Source organism: Ananas comosus, linkage group 16 (genome assembly GCF_001540865.1).
Source record: "Ananas comosus cultivar F153 linkage group 16, ASM154086v1, whole genome shotgun sequence".
Lineage (NCBI taxonomy): Eukaryota > Viridiplantae > Streptophyta > Magnoliopsida > Poales > Bromeliaceae > Ananas > Ananas comosus.
The window spans coordinates 5281990-5299647 of NC_033636.1; positions in this window are offsets into that span (position 1 = coordinate 5281990).

The window sequence follows — 17658 nt, forward strand, 5'->3', positions numbered from 1 at the left end:
GAAGAATGGCGAGAAATAGGCGCAAATCGGCGATTTCTACTGAAAGAGAGAGAAATCCTAGAGAGAGAAAATGAGATAGATGCAAAACCACTTCTCAGAGCTCTAGTGTCACGCCCCCGGACCGGCAGAGGCCCTCCCGGTAGCGTGCCCAGACCCGCCATATGTCAACACATATAAGGCGTCTACATCAACAGCGGAAATAAAAGTAAGAAATAATCTATACCTAGAGATATCAGAGCATAAAAGATCTATCATCTACAGTAAGGTAAAAGGATAATACTATGACAATAAGAGTGAAATATAAGGTAATACAATATCTGTCCAAAAAGCACAAAAAGGGTGGTCTCTAGTACACTGGTACAGCTCTTAACCTCTCCAAAATAAAATGTATCGAGAGGTAGACCACCTAGCAACTCGTCACTCGCTGAAGAGCTAGCTCGAAGCCACGCCTTTCCTACGGTCCCTAGCCTCTCCCGGCGTAGAAGGCTCTGAAAAAAAATATAAAACAGAGGGCGTGAGAACTATAATTTATAGTTCCCAGTGGGCAATTACTGACCTAAACTCAATGCACTACTAGGCCCCAGAAGAAAAAGGGTAAGTACGGTAAACAACGATAATAATAATAACTGTGGTATGAAAGTATGCATGTTTACTATACCACAAACATTACGATGTCAATGTTCCACAATTACTTTTTCATAATAAGGAATGTTCAATGCACAAGTAATATGTCTCAACATAGCCACAGGTACATGTCACGGTCCACTTTATGAAGTTAAATAGATCATGCTTTATCATGGCAACAATGTATATATATGGATGCAATAAACAATATCTCCTAGCATACTACATGTATGTATGTATACTCTAGTGTCCAAAACTATGCTAGAAGCACGTCCAAGTAACCCAACTACTACTCTCTATCTAGTAGTGATTATAACACACACAACACCGTGTCGATTTTCATTTCCAATTAAGGACCTACCAAAGGTAGTGCAGCTTGTGCCGCCTAAGTGCCTGTGGTAGCTCAACATCCTTACTCTTAGAATGTGTCTGTCCCACTCGACCCCGTAGGCTTCTCAATACCGCACGAGCGAACATAGGTCGCATAGGCTAACTCCGGAGTGCCGGCTTGTAGGGAGCGACCCTCACAAGCATGTGCGAATGAGCACAAATGGCAAGCAAGCATAGTCAAGGCTCAAGTATCCAACCCTCATGTCTCAAACATGGCAAAAGCTACTAGTAACCCAACGGTCTAGGTCTATGTCACAATGTGATAGCTCAACTCTCACTTGTTTAGTGCCTCTTTATGACACTTAAGCTTCACAACCAATCAAGCTCAATTCATGTTCTATGTTTCAAATACGACATTATACCAACGTTCATTATAGCCCGGGGCCCAATGCCTCTTTATGACATTGGCCTAAAATCTCAAATGGTCTAAGTCCCAAAGCCTCTCTAGGCTTCCAAAGTCCTTAATATCACAATTAGGCTTAAAGGTTAAATGCATGAAAGTAATGTTCATTTTCATCATAGGAATCAAGGTTCTAAGTTCCAACTAGAATGCTATGTCCCACATGCATGCATCCTACCACATAGGGGTCCAAAAATTCACTATACATAACATATGCATGTTAAGCATTCTAAAATTCATATTAAATACATTTAATAAGGAAATGCATGAATTTCAAGTTTACGAAACATATTTGCCAAATATGAGCATTTCTTATATCATAGGCTAGGTCAAACCCACCGAACCGTCGCGTGCTCCTTCGATTCGCCGAACGGAGTTGTCCACGAGCCTCAAGATACCCTAAAAGTAATCAGCGAAGAGATACGAGGGCATTACGACCATCCTATAATATCAAACATTAACCTAGAAGCAAAAAGGGCNCAATTAGGCTTAAAGGTTAAATGCATGAAAGTAATGTTCATTTTCATCATAGGAATCAAGGTTCCAAGTTCCAACTAGAATGCTATATCCCACATGCATGCATCCTACCACATAGGGGTCCAAAAATTCACTATACATAACATATGCATGTTAAGCATTCTAAAATTCATAATAAATATATCTAACATGATTATACATGCTTTTTCAATTAACGTTACTCAAAACATCACAAATGAGATTTTCTCATTGTGTGGCTAGGTCAAACCCACCGAACCGTCGCGTAGTGCCTTGCTTCGCCGAACGAAGTTGTCCACGAGTCTCAAAATATCCTAAAAGTATTGAGCGAAGAGATACACGGTCATTACGATCAACTATAAGATCAAACATTAACCTAGAAGTAAAAAGGGCCAAAACTCACCTCAAGAGTAAAAATCCTCTCCTAAGCTCCAAAAGAGAGCTAGAATCATTCCAATCCAAGCCCAAGGAAGGTTCTAAACCAAAGAATCTAGCTCCAAAAGCCCTAGATTCGAAACTCCCAAAATCAAACCCTAAATCTCATTCTAGGGTTCCATCTCAAGAAATCCAATAAACCAAGAAATTTAGAGGAGAGAATAGGTAGATTACCTCTTAGAAGCTTCAAACCAAGCTCTAAACTCTCTAAGTCCCAAGATCAAAAAGCCCCAAACGGCATAACGGTAAACTCGTAATGCCCATACCGTGTTCTAAAAGCCGTCTTCGATACGTCCTCAGGTCTGATCCTCAACTGATGATATCCCGATTGCAAGTCGATCTTGGAATACACACAAGATCCCTGGAGCTGATAAAAAAGATCATCAATCCTTGGTAATGGATACTTGTTCTTAATCGTGACTTTATTAAGTTCACGATAGTCCACGCACAGGCGAAGTGATCCATCCTTCTTCTTCACAAATAGGACAGGTGTTCCCCAAGGTGACACACTCGGTCTCACGAAACCCTTGTCCAGAAGATCTTGCAACTGTGCCTTCAGCTCCTTCAATTCTGCTGGTGCCATCCTATAGGGTGCCTTTGAGATTGGAGTAGTTCCGGGAACGAGATCTACCACAAACTCAATCTCCCTATCAGGTGGCATGCCTGGTAGCTCCGCAGGAAATACGTCTCCAAACTCCCGCACTATGGGGATATCCTCAATCCTAGGGGCGTCTGCATCATCTCGCAAGCCCCGGGACCGGCGGAGGCCCTCCTGGTAGCGTGCCCAGACCCGCTATATGTCTACATATAGAAGGCGTCTACAACAACAGCGGAAATAAAAACAAGAAATAATCTATATCTAGAGATATCCAAGCAAGTATGATTCTATCATCTATAAAGAGAATACAAAGATCACAACTAAACCATAGAAGTAAAACAGTAAAAGTAAGACATAAAGTAGTACAATATCTGTCTCTAGTACAAAAATGGTGGTGTCTATACATATACGGGTACAACTCTCGACCTCTCACAAAATAAAGTAACGAGAGGTGGACCGCCTATCAAATCGTCCTCGAAGGAAGCTAGCTCGGAGCAACTCCCTTCCCGCGGTCCCTAGCCTCTCCCGGCGTGGAAGGCTCTGAAAAACATCGAGAAAAGAGGGCGTGAGAACTATAATTTATAGTTCCCAGTAAGCAATTACTGACCTCAGCTCAATGCACCACTAGGCCCCAAAAGAAAGGGGTAAGTAACGACAATAATAATAAACAATAAAGAGCGAGTATAAGAACTGCTGAAAGAAAGCATAAATGAAATGCTATACTACTATGTCTCAAGTAAGCATGACATCCTCCACAAGGCTGTAGGAGTCGTGCTGGGGTGATAAGGATAGGTATAAGAAGTGAAATTACCAAATTAGCTTTGCTGCCACGTATCTGCGACTGTGTACCGGTACACGATGATGGCTGTACTGGTACACAATGCAGAATTTCGCCAGAAATGCATTTTCTTGCTTCCGGCCATTCAATCACTTCTCTAACTTGTCCAAAAACTTGTCTACGCCCTTTAAAAGGTGTAGGGTAGTTCCACTTATCATTCCCCACACTCGAACTTTGCAATTGACCAAATTTAGAGCATTGCAATTGAATAGTGCATTTGCGATGCACTTTTCCATTTCCAGTTATCTGCTTGCTCCAGTAATTTGCTGAAGCCTCTCAACAATCCTTCAAAAGTTATAGAAGAGTTCCCATAGCTATTCCAACCCTTGAACTTGCCAGTAGGGCCAAGATTCAGTATATGACAAGAAGTCAAAATTTATTCGATCTAAATATCAAAAACATTAAATTTAAATAGCTATTTACAAAAAAAATTAATATTTTATCAAAAAGTAATGCTATCTGCAAACATCTAAATTCTCCTCTCTTTCTCCACCAATCTCATAAAGAGAAAAGATTTAGTACTTTATTTTATAAAGAAATGAAAAAGATCTTCACCGTTGATCAATAGAGGGTAAAAATATAATTTTAACATTTAGCATGTAAAAGAGTTATTTCATTCGAGATTATTTTTGTAAGTAAACTATGCAACATTTAAAGAAAGTTTTAATTGATATTCTAAATTTACACATTACTTTACACTAATTTGGGAAATTGATTGATTACCCAAATTTAGGCCTTAAAATAGGCATTTATTTTAGAAATTTTAGTGTTTCTCAAATTTAGGCATTAATTTAAATTATAAGAATTTTAGAAATTGTTCGATTTCTAAATACGTTGAATTTAAATATTAAATATTAAATATTTAAAATCAAAAATTTTAAATTTAAGTTAGAGGAATTTTGTATTATTATTTAAAGAATTTGTAATGTTGGTAAATATTTTAATTCAACATATTTAATATGTTTAAGAAACTTTTAAGTTCCTATAGTTTAGAAATTAACTTTGTATCACTTATTTAAAAAAATTGAATATAGGTAAAAAAAAGTGTAAATTAAATATATTTAATATGTTATTAAAAAAATTTAGAATTGTTCTACTTTAGACATTAATTTTGTATTACTATTTTAAAAAAATTGTAATGTTGGCATATATTTAAATTTAACATATTTAATATGTTTAACAAAATTATGAATTCATCTTTTTTAGACATTAATTTTGTATAAGTAATTTTAAAAAATTGAATGTGGGCAAATATTTAAATTCAACATATTTATTATATTTAAAAAATTTAAGAATTTTTCTAATTTAGAAATTAATTTTTTTCGCTATTTAAAAATTTTAATGTGAATAATTGATTAGAAATATAAGGCATAATTCAAATTTATTCTTAGAATATAATTATATGTGCAAAATTAATTCAAATTTTAATAGTAAAAATTGATCTTTTAAAATAATAAGATCATGCATTGTAATTTAAAATATAAATTGAAAACAAAATAAATTTGAAGTTGAGAACCTAAAAAGTATACAGAAACCTCCAATAAATCTAAATAGTATAGTGTAATTTAAATGTCACGTTCCGGGGTTCCTTTTTCCCGATTTAAAAGCTAATGCGGAAGTGACCATTTTTTTTTTTTTTTTTTGAAAATCTTGACCCCAAAGTATGTCAGATCCGCCACAAATACAGTAAATTCACTGTTCACACAGACAGAGCCTCCCCTATATTTGCACGGCGTCGCACAAGTACAAGATACAACTACAAATATATGAGCATCCACATACATTCACCATTCACATTCACATTCGTTTCATCACAGATATACATAAATTCACATCTATTAGTTTAAAATATTTTCTACCCAGAAACTCATTTTAAAACACTAAGAGTAATGAAAACTAATAAAAAATCTTTTCAAAACCGTTTCCCACATGAAAAATTTTTTTTTTTTTAAACACATTACCACGAGGGATAGAAAATCGTTTTCATCTCATGAAAATCATAAGTTCTTTATTACATTCACAAAATCGTACTTATCCAGTTTACGTGAAACCAACTGAACCATAAATACTAAGTTAATTAATTATGTTACGAGAGTCGCGATAGGAATTAAACCACAATGACGGTCGGTAGCTCTATCGATCGCTAAGCGCGCAACTCACGAACCGTCCCGACTCAGACCTGCGACATCACCTGAAAGGGGTTGGGGGTGAGAACATGTGCACATGTCTTCCCTCCCAGTGGGTACCGCAAGCCGACGAGGGCGAGCGGTACTCACGAGTCAAGGAGAATAACAAAAAGTGTAGATAACTGTAATACAGTAGCAATGATATATCAGGAGACGAGATGTATAAATGAATCACTACCGCTACTGTATGCATACATCAACCGGACAACAAGTCCAAAATTACCCAATCAGAAACCTGCCATATCGGTTCGTAGACCTCAGGCCCGTGCCACTACTGCTCTAACCTGTAAATGACCCCGGCATAAGCTCTTGGGTCAGAAAGGTATATAACCCCAGTATAAGCTCTTGGGTTTGAAAGCATATGACCCCAGCATAAACTCTTGGGCCTGAAAGCATATAACCCCAGCATAAGCTCTTGGGCTCACCGGCTGGCATTTCGAACCACTTTTTTGGAAAAGAATACCTTTTTGCGGTAGCCAAACCGCTGGTGTTCGTGAAATACGTACGAGCAGTGGTAATCGATGCTGATATACTCAATAGCCAACCGTCGGCAACTAGCCGACAATCACCGCCCCTCAGGGGCACACTGATCAATAGGTCATCGAACCGTAAGGAACACAAGTACCGACAAGTCATGTCACACCCCAATAATCCCACATCGAATATGAATGGGGATGTGATTGGGTATATGAGAGACTTAGACACTAGTAATAATAACTGGGCTTAAGCATTTTGGGTCGGTGTTTGGGCCCAACGAGTTATTATTGCTAGTGGGCTAGGTCGTTATATTTGGTATCAGAGCTAGTTCACCAGCCAGAAATTTGTGGCAAGTCTCGGCTGACCCAGGGTTTGAAAGACAAGGTGATAGGCTATGCCGGAGTTTGAATGACAAAGTGACCGGCTATGTCAGGGTCTGGATGACAAGGCTAGCGAGACGAGTCTCACATCGCCTGGTGATCTTGGGCTGTGTGTGTAATTGGACTGATGAGGACGTCAGGGCCTTAACGGGAGGAGTCTGTCACACCCCAATAATCCCACATTGAATATGAATGGGGATGTGATTAGGTATATGAGAGACTTAGATACTAGTAATAATAACTGGGCTTAAGCATTTTGGGCCGGTGTTTGGGCCCAATGAGTTATTATTGCTAGTGGGCTGGGTCGTTACAACTCAGGTCAACTAGGATAGAACAACTCAACATCCTTCCGAAGGTATGCAAATATCGACCACTCAATGTCAACTAACATATATACACAAGAACCGACCAATAGATCACAAGAATGTCACGTCATGCATCAGTATAATCCAGAACTAACCGTCAGCCTCTAGCCGACAATTCTACCCCTTAGGGTATGTCGACCTCATAGGTCATCAAACGACAGGAATCACAGAACCAACCGAATAGGTCATAGTACGAGATATAAGAACCGATCGACTAGGTCACAGATATCATAAGTAGTCATAAATCTGCTCTACTTCTACTCATGATGCTGGATATGTAGACAAACCAAGTAGAGCGATAAAGAGGTAATAAAAGTGCAAGGCTTAACAGATAAAATGCAACATGATAGTAAGAGAAGGGTGGAAAGGATGTCACCGAGCGTACACCACTATTGTAAGGTAATGAATCCTCGACATGTGAACCAAACTTTAGTCGAAATTGATCAAAGTGTGGTATTGGACACTTTGGAGAGGTCCGTTGAGCGTTCCGAAAGTTCGGAATGGCTTATAACGGTGTAAAGGGCCTTGGAGAGCATTATGGAGAAGTTCCAAAAATTTTTGCAGTCCCTAAACCCTAAACCCTAAACCCTAAAGCTCAGGTGGAGCTGGGGGTGTGTTGTGGGAGGGGTTTAGTGTAAATGTTGCATGGGAGGGTATATAGATGAGTTCCCAACTCATTTCTCTCATTTCCCCTTCATACACCAACCCAAGAGAAAATATTTTCTCTCTCTAAGTCTCACTTTCTCTCTCCTAGGGTTTGTACCAAGAGGTGGAGAATAGTGGAGAAGGCTTGCTTGGAGGTGAAGCTTCTTCTTCTTCTTCCTTAGCTTGAGAAGGAGCTTGGCTTAGAGGTAAGCCTCATGAGATTTGATGGCTTGCGGTTAGGGTTTTGGTATAATCCCTTAGAAATGAGTTATATGGAAACCCTAGGTGATGTTATACTTGAATATTGCATGAATCATGAGCTAGTTTGATGTACTCTTGCAATAATGGATTTTAGGGTTTCTAGAGAGGGTTTTGCCATGTGTTGGGTTTGCATCTAAATTGAGCCTATGTAAACCTAATTGAAGGTAAAACCGACACGGTGGGCAACTCAAATCGGAGTTCCTACGGACGTGCAGTGAATCGTTGAAGAAAAGTATGATTTTCGGTTCGTTTTTATTGGGTCGAGCCAAAACGACGTCCATAAATCACGAGGCTAGGATTCTCGCACATCGGCATCATTAAGAGGTGGGGGGTGCTATCCGGAACAATCGGATTTTCTTTTATGTCAATGTTATTTCATATTGGCCATATATGTACATGTATAAACTCATGCATTTAGAGTAGTTGTGTAGTTTATTTTATTCCTTGCATGCTCTTATGGTACTTGTAGAAATATGAGATGGAACATAGTGAATTATGTACATGAGAATTGGGTTGTGAACAAAAAACTCTATGGTGCTATGACAGATGAGAACTGGAGACATTATGACATAAATGGTGGCATTTGGATAGATACATTGTAACATAAATGGTGGCATTTGGATAGAGACATTGAGAACACTCAACATATGAGGATAGGGATTGGTATCTTCCCTAGCTTTCTTACCACTAGTTGGTAGGGTATCATCGGGATAGAGGATTGGATTATACTCATATACATATGTTTCGCTTGGCGATGGTCGCTCCACCGAAGCAGTGGTCTCCGAAGTACTTCACGGTAGGGGTTAACGTAGCTACCCCACAGACAGTCCCGGGTGAGTGTAGCGGATGTCTCCTCACTTGCGGGATTCGGCTATGAGTCGGGGCATAACCTTCGGGTTAGCCGGAATGATTAGGCTATGAAATATGAATATCATGCATCATGAGCATAGTAGTTGCTAGTACATGTTTATTGTACCTGTTTGTTGTTTCATATTGCTAAGGCATGGTAGCATGCTAGATGTTTATTATATTGCTAACCCTTCTACTTATGCCTGCTTAGACCTAGTGGAAAAATCGGCGGGATCGGCAGCCGAACTCACTGGGAACTATTATTAGTTCTCATCCCACTTTGTTGCAGGGCCTAGCATGAACAGACCGGCCGAGGATCGCGATAAGGGCATATCGCCCTAGATAGTAGCCTCCTATGCATTAGAGTGCCATGTATATATTGAGAGACTTGATGTATTTTGGGAGAGGTTACTCTTAGATGATGTATATGTATCTTGAGATGAAATTTGTAAACCAAATGAATATAAATGGTTGAATATGAATGCAATAGCTAGTATTTCTCTCTTATTCCTGCTTGTATCATACTTGCATGATTCATGTATGTTGACTATGTTTACCTGGGCAAACTAGATATACATGATTGATGTTTGTTGACCCTTGGGCGGACAGGAAAAACTCTGTCCGTTCGGTGGCCCGCTCGCTAGCCCGAATCGACCAAATTTGCGATCCCGAGGCGCGAGGCGTGGCAATTGTACCGACTTCGAGTTGAAGTACCAACCTGTATGTACGTAGCACTGATCTCCCGACTGCAGAAGAAATATCAACTAGACCTACTAAGGGTCCACCGGGTTAGAATACAACCCACGAATGAGAACCACTAACTCACATTCCCAACTGTAAACCCACGGGAATCGGTTTCCCTACACCGATTACTGTAACTCGCCGGAAGTCCCGAAAATCGCACGAAGACTCCGCCGGTGTAGTATCCCGGGGGTTTGGTATCCGTTTGGCTATAGTATTAGCGATTGGTCGACACATCTGGAGAGTGTCAGACTGAATCGGAGTCGTTTTTGCACAAAATGGATGCAGAAACGGACTTGGCGCACTCAAATAAGCAAAACTAGAGTTTTGCCAATTTCGGGCGCCCAGAAATAGTTTGGGTCGCCCAGAACTTGATTGCTGAACTGAACTGAAACTGGATAGCCAATTCGGATTCTGGTTTCGGGTGCCCGAAAGTGGGCCCGAATGTTCACTTTGGAATTAACATTTTGCTTTGACACGTGTAAAGTAGTAGGTAGGGTACGCCGGAACACATTAAGGGCACACCATACCGCAGGCAAAGGAACCGAAGAGGGAGTGTTGTATGGACTGGAGAATTCGGACGCCTATTTGTGGGTTTCGAGCGCCCGAAAGTCCTGTTTCCTACAGGACAGTAGGTTTGTATTCTTTTGCTCTTGAGGCTTACTGGACCCTTCTATCTCTCTATAAAAGCATGGGGACGACCCCCTTAGCTGGTTTTTCACCCTCTTTCACAATGAAGCCTATATTTTGCATCCAAGCCCTACAAATTCTCCAAATTTCATAATTTCACCTTGAGGACTGCATTTCCAGCAGAATTTCTGCAGCGACCTTCGGTGTTTTGGCTCGTGTGCGACATAGGAAGATCGGATTGTTGCGACGTAGGAAGATCGGATTGCTGCGAATCTTGGTTTGGTGGTTAGCTACTTCTTGGAGATTTCGTGAGGCCAATTTGACAGCAATTGATTGAGGTTTGTTTAGTCAATTTGGTGTTTTCCTGAGCTGCTCGTGTTTTTGAGCTGAAATTGAGTTTTTCTTAGTTTTCTTGATTCAATCTTTGGAGGAAGCTGGGATTTAGACCAGAGGCTGTTGTTCCATCATTCTCTGCTAGTTTTGGGACTTTTCTTCATCGAATTTGTGGACTGGAAGGTGAATTTGATATTCGAATTGGAGGATTTAAGCTTAAGTGCTGAAATTTGAGGGTATTGATGCAATTTTGGTGTTCTTGTGTTAGACCCTTAGAGAAGATTGTTGCTGGTTCGTGGCTGAGCTTGGGAGGGCTTCTTCTAGCATTTTTCAGCCTTTTGTCGGACTCACGCTAGAGGTGGGTTGATGTTAAGCTACCGGAGTGTTCTGATTTCCTCCTAAGCCTAATTGATGTCAGCATGTATTTTGGTCTTTTATATCTTATTAATTAGCTCGAATTCGTTGATTTGCATACTAATTGAAATATAAATTTGGAGCATAAAGTAGTGATTTAGATAAATTATACATGTTGGACTTGGAATTGACTTATGAGAAAACTATCGATTCTATACCGTCACTTTCTGAAACTACCAGATTTAGCTTTAGGAGCCGTAGTTTGTTTGTATTGCCGCAGTTTGTGGCCAGTGGATACCCAGAATAGTGTAGAATGCATTTACGCTCGTGCTGGGATGCCGAGTTCATTTTTACAGTAGTGTATGGACTCTTCCTGACTGTCGGATGTTGTTGGGGTTGACGGCAGACCTAGATTGCTATTTTTGTATCGGATTGTGCCGAGGGCACGTAGATTATAGTTGTTAGACTAGCTAGACCTTTCTACTTTGCTTATAGCCTGTGAGAGCCTGATTAAGTTCGGCAGAGATACGCTTGTATACTCGGTTGGGCAGCGCCCAAGAGTGCCACTGTCACGCTCCGGGACCCGGCTTAGGCCCGCCCGGTGCGTGCCTAGACCCGCCATATGCCTACACATATAAGGCATCTACAACAATAAAGATATAAAAATAAGAAAAAGTATGACAACTATAGATATCAGAGCAACTGACAGCTAAATATTAACAACAAGTAGAGAAAAAGTAAACTGATCCACTAATATAAATCATAAAGTAAATACAACATCTGTCTCAAAATACAAAAGGGGTGGTCTCTATACACAGGTACAACTCTCAACTTCTCCAAAAAGAAACCAATGAGAGTAGGCTACCTATCGATAAATCCCTCGCCAAAGAGCTAGCTCGAGGCGATACCTTTTCCGCGATCCCTAGCCTCACCTGGTGTGCAAGGCTCTGAAAGGAAACAAGAAACAGGGGGCGTAAGAACTATAATTTATAGTTCCCAGTAGGCAATCACTGACCTCAGCACGGTGCACCACTAGGCCCAAAAGAATAAGGTAGATATGAAGAGCAATGGAAAATTAACTGCAGATATGAAAGCATATATATATATTGAATGCTAAACTATTAAGCCATAAATAACATGATGTCAATATGTTGTACGTTCATTCTACTATGATCAAGTATGTCCAATACATAACTAGTATGATCCCATATGGCAAGCAAGTATACTGTAATGCAATGAGCGATATTACTATGTATACTACATGTTTTAAATGTCCAAAGCTATGCATTAAGCATGTCAAGGTAATCCAACTACTACACCCTATCTAGTAGTGATTATCATTATGAATTGATGTCATTGTTCAATCTTGTTATAGGACCTACACATGTATAGTACAACTTGTGCCACCTAAGTGCCGGTAGTAGCTCCAACATTTTCACTCTAGGAATGAGTCTATCCCTCCCGACCCCGTAGGTTACTCGATACCGCACGAGCGAACATAAGTCGCGTAGGCCTACTCCGGAGTGCCGGCTTGTAGGGAGCGACCCTTACAAGCATGTGCGAATAAGCACAAATGGCAAGCAAGCATAGTCACCGTCTCAAGTACCCAATCATCATGTCTCTAACATGGTATTAGTCACTAGTAACCCATCGGTCTAGTTCGATGTCACAAGATAAAGTTCCAACATTCACTAAGTCTAGTGCCTCTTTATGACACTATAATATTGCTATATCAAAGCATGTTCCAATTCCTATGCCTCTTTATGGTATTATATACTAGGTTCATATATAACCCAAGCTCAATGTCGCTTTATGACATTAACTCACTAATTTATATGATATACAAGTCCCAAGCCACTTTATGGCCTAATGTATTCTCATACGTCCAAGGGTATATTACCTCGTCATTTTCACTATATGAAATATGATTCCAAGTCCCAAATGCGAATGCTAATCTCATGCATAAGTCTCAAATGTAAGCTCTCTACTACATAGAGGTCCAAAAATGTATTGTATATAACATAAGCATTTTAAGCATTCTGAAATTCATAAATAATGCAACTATCATGAAAATGCATAATTTTTCATTTTACAATACTCAAATCAACAAAAATGAGATTTTTCTAATCCTTGGTGAGGTCAAACCCACCGAAGCTTCGCTAAAACTTCTTCGTTTCGCCAAACGGAGTTGTCCACAATTCTCCTAGTACCCTAAAGGTCACAAGAGAAGAGATACACATACGTTACGAAAAGCTCTAAGCTCAAACATTAACCAATTCTAGCAAAGGGGCAAAAACTTACCTAAAATGGTGATAATCTCTATCGATCTTCAAAAGAGAGCTAGAACCCTTCCAATTCAATCTAGAGGAAGGTTCTAATCCAAAGAATTAAGCTCTAAAAGCCCTAAGTCCAAAATGCCCAAATAAACCCTAAGTTTCCAATTCTAGGGTTTATTCTAGTAAAAACCATAAAAATATGAATCCAAAGGATGAAACATGTTACTAACCTCTCTAGAGGCTTCAATCAAGGCTCAAAACCAGCTAGGTTTGAGAATCCACTCTCCAACAAGCTCCAAAACCAAGCTTCAAGCTCCTTCTATGGTGGAATTTGCACCAAGAAGCAAAACGAGAGGGTTAATCCACTTAAAATCCTTGCAAAAAGGGAATCAAATCCAAAGAGGGGAAGAGAGGAGGTCCCCTACCTTGTCTCCACTGTCTCCCAGCTAAGGGAACCCTCTAAGGGACGTGGGATGCTATATAGAGTAGCAACAAAAGCAAAAATACCCCTCAAAGTTGTCAATTTGCAATCTGGCAAAGTGTAGTGTACCGGTACAAATCCTGCTAGATAGCAAACATGAGCCTCGGGTTGGTAGAAAATCCTATCTGTACCGGTACAACCATCGAGTTGTCACCGGTACACTTTCTGTACCGGTACAACCATCAAGGTGTACCGGTACACAGCCTATTAAAATGCAATCCGAGAGCAGCCTAAGTCCATCATTTTGGCGACCTTAGCGCTACTTTAAATACTACAATTCTCGGGATACGAGCCATAGGTCGGAACACTGTAAACGACCCTGCAGAATATCTGAAAAAACTCAGAACACATATCAAGCACTCGTATCTCCCAATTTGTAAAGATCCAGTGTGTTATAGCCACTCCGGAGACGGGCATTGTGCTTTTGCGTTGTTGTCGATTTGTCCTGGTTGGACTTGCTCTGCACTGACGATCTAGCGTGGTGGTAGTTAGTGTTGCTTCGATAGGCGGGACGGGTGTGTTCACAGGCCCTAGTGAGATTTGGGTTAGACATTGCATTATCTTACCTACAGATTGTTGATTAGTGATAGTATAGTAGCTTATAGTTGAAGAGTTTTTTCAGCTTTCTTTACAAACCTTGAGCATACATCTGTAGACTTAGTGGATGAGCCGTTGAGGTCGGTAGCGGTACCCACTGAGGACTACTTCTTTTTACAGTAGTTCTCACACTCAGTGGTGGATCCTTTTTGCAGAGCCTTCTTCTACGGCTGCTGCTACTGCTGATCTTGATCGTGGAAAGGGAGTCGCAAGTTAGATCCCTTCTAGTGTTGCTGCTGACCTAGAGGAGTACCAGCTTCAAGTAGTGTTGATTTTTTTTGGGTTCTTATACATACTGATGTTAGATCCTCGCTCGAGCGAGTGACTTTGTATCTAGATACTATGTATGTATGTTGAACCGATATTATTATTTATATTTTTCTGTTTAGCAGCTCTATACTATTTGTTGTAGTATTGTATGTTTGCAGGTACAGGTACAACTATCGCTTCGTCTACAGGAGAAATTTCTTTGTATACGGCGGATTTGTCGGCGTGCCCGGGGAAACGAGTAATCCAGAGCGTGACAGTCGGGATCCACAAAGTGTCCCGGGACTCACCGACTCACGCCACGAGTCACCCGCTGCTACACAACACCATAATAAAGATGTCCTAGCAGCAAATACAAAGCTCACATCGAAACGATTATTGTCGGATAACCGTTCAGATTTGGGTTCCCGAAAGTGTCAATTTCGACACTAAAGCCTACCGTCGCTCACCCGTGATCTCCAAACCCTTGAAACCACATAAGTAACTAGCCAATAAGGCTTAGCGACCAAACATAGGACATTCTAACATCGTTGGATGAAATACGAACCGAAACCGTGTTTTGCCGGCGAATTTCGCCGAAAAACGCACCGAAATCGAAATTCGATTTCCGCGAAGGGCATTAGTCCTTGGACAATTAGTCCAAAGGTCACCCGCACTCCACATGTACTGCCCACAGCAGCCACGAAGTGCACAATTGTATAAAAGTCCCCACTAATACGTAAAACCACATTATTTTATGTGATTTACGAGCTTTTTCGGCTCGATACCGCAAATCGAGGCCTTTCGAGGTCGAGCGAGACATGTATTGATAGGTCTTGACGTGTCGGAGGCAGTGCTCATGATTCGGAGCACAACCGTCCACTGTGGAAGGTGCGGGAGCGATCCGAAGTTCAGCGAACCCTATGCGCTGAACCTAAAACGCTTCTAATTTCACACATTCGGGGCACGTTGACCCTAAATGAGGTGAGCACCGTGATCAGCACTGACCGACGATCACCATGCTCACCTCCGGAGGCATCAGAACAGCCTTGGGTTGCCGAAACATCAGAGACAACCCAGAATAGTGCACAAAGAGCTTACTAAAAGCTTACCGGGCAGGTGAAGGCTCGGGTATGCCCGGCGGCGGTCGGGGGGCGGGCGCGCCAGCGGCAAGTGATGGCATGCGACGGAGGGAGGCCGAGACGCGCGTCGGTTGGCGACGGGAGGCGGCGGCAGCGGTGGGCAATGATGCCCTAGCAGCACCAACCCGAGGGGAGCACGGCCCACAGGGAGCTCTGACGGCGGCGAAGTCGGTGGTGAACGAGTACGGCCAGCCAGGCGGAGTCGGTGCTCACGCCGGCCGGCGGCGGAAGGCGGCGACGACGGCGCTGGAGCAACCCGATCCTTCACAGGCTTGGCTCGTGCACAGTAGATCGCAGCGGCCAAGGCGGCGACCGTGGAGCTACGGGGCGACGGCGATGGGTCGCTGAAGGTCAGAGGAGGGCAACGCAGGTGGCCGAAGGCGGCGGCGACGCGAAGCTGGGGCAGCCTCTGCCCGAGCTACACAGGAGCGGCCGCAGGGAGCTAGGGCGGCGGTGGCGGCCTGCGGGGACAGCGGTGATGGCGTGCGGGAGTCACCGGAGGTCAAAGAGAGGCGGCACGGCCCGTTTCCAGGCGGCGGCGGTGAGCTGGCTGAGGGCTAGCCTGGGCTTGGCCCGAGCTAGCTCGAGTTGGCCGTGAGCTACCCAAACGGCGACGGCGGCGCGCGCGGACATCGGCGACAGGTGGGGAAGGTCGCCGGAGGCTGGAGGCACGGCCAGGGGAGGATCTCGACGACAATGAGCCTCCAAAGAGGCAGCTCGGCCAATATAGATGAGGTTGAAGGTGGAGGGGTGCTACCAAGGAAGAAACAACCGATTCCGACGGTCGATGAGGTGCCACATGGCTAGGGCAGGGGGAAGCAAGGGAGGTGTCAAGGGTTTCAGCTGGTGCTAGGGTTAGCTGGGTTAGGGTTTTCCTCTAAGCTAGCCTCTTTATATAAGGTGTTAAATTGCAAATAAGTCCACCACTAGTCACTATTTTTAACCAAGTCCTTCACAGCCCGAGTAATTCATGCGGATATACCTCCGCATTCGAAATCATGCAAAATGGTACATAAAAATAGGGTGTTTTTGCGAATTTTCTGGTTTGCCAATTTCGACCCTTCCTCGATCAACGTGCGATATCAGGAGATCTGTCCGTCGGATTTGTGAACGGATAGCACCAGTGCGATCAGCACGACTGACACATCAAACCCACGATCTTGTTTCATTCGATTAGGTTGCCGATTCGCGGCGAAACCCAACCTCTCACCAATAGGCAACACTCGTACATAAATACATAGAAGATAGGTGTCCTCCGTTTTCTTGAAAACTGTGCATCAGATCTGAAATCTATCAGCGCGAATGGTTCCAGAATAGTTGGACCATTGAAAATGAGCTATTGGATCGCTATGAACAGAGTCCGATACGCGCTAGAAGCCATTTCTACTCATTGGCCTCTCCGAAAACCCGGATTACTATTCACTTTAAGTGAAAAGTAAAGATCGCGTTGTCTTGCCTCGGGGTCCCATTTTGGTTTAAAAGTCATTGCGGAAGTGCCCAATTTTATTTTATTTTTTTAAAAATCTTGACCCCAGGGTATGCCAGATCCGCCCCAAATACAGGGAGTCCACTGTTCACACGGACAGAGTCTCTCCTGTATTTGCACGGCATTACACAAGTACAAGATACAAGATTTACCATACAGGATACAACCACACATATGCACATACACAATATCATACACCATTCACAATCACATCCAAAACTAGAGTTCTTTATAAATCCACAAATATTAGTTTAAAATATTTCCTATTCGGAAACTCGTTTTGAAACACTAAATCACGAAATCCGAAAAAATCGTTTCCCACACGGAAGCCTTTTTTTTTTAAACCACGCTACCACGAGAGGTAGAAAACTATTTTCATTTCACAAGATTCCACAAATTCTTTATTACATTCACGAAAACCCAAATATT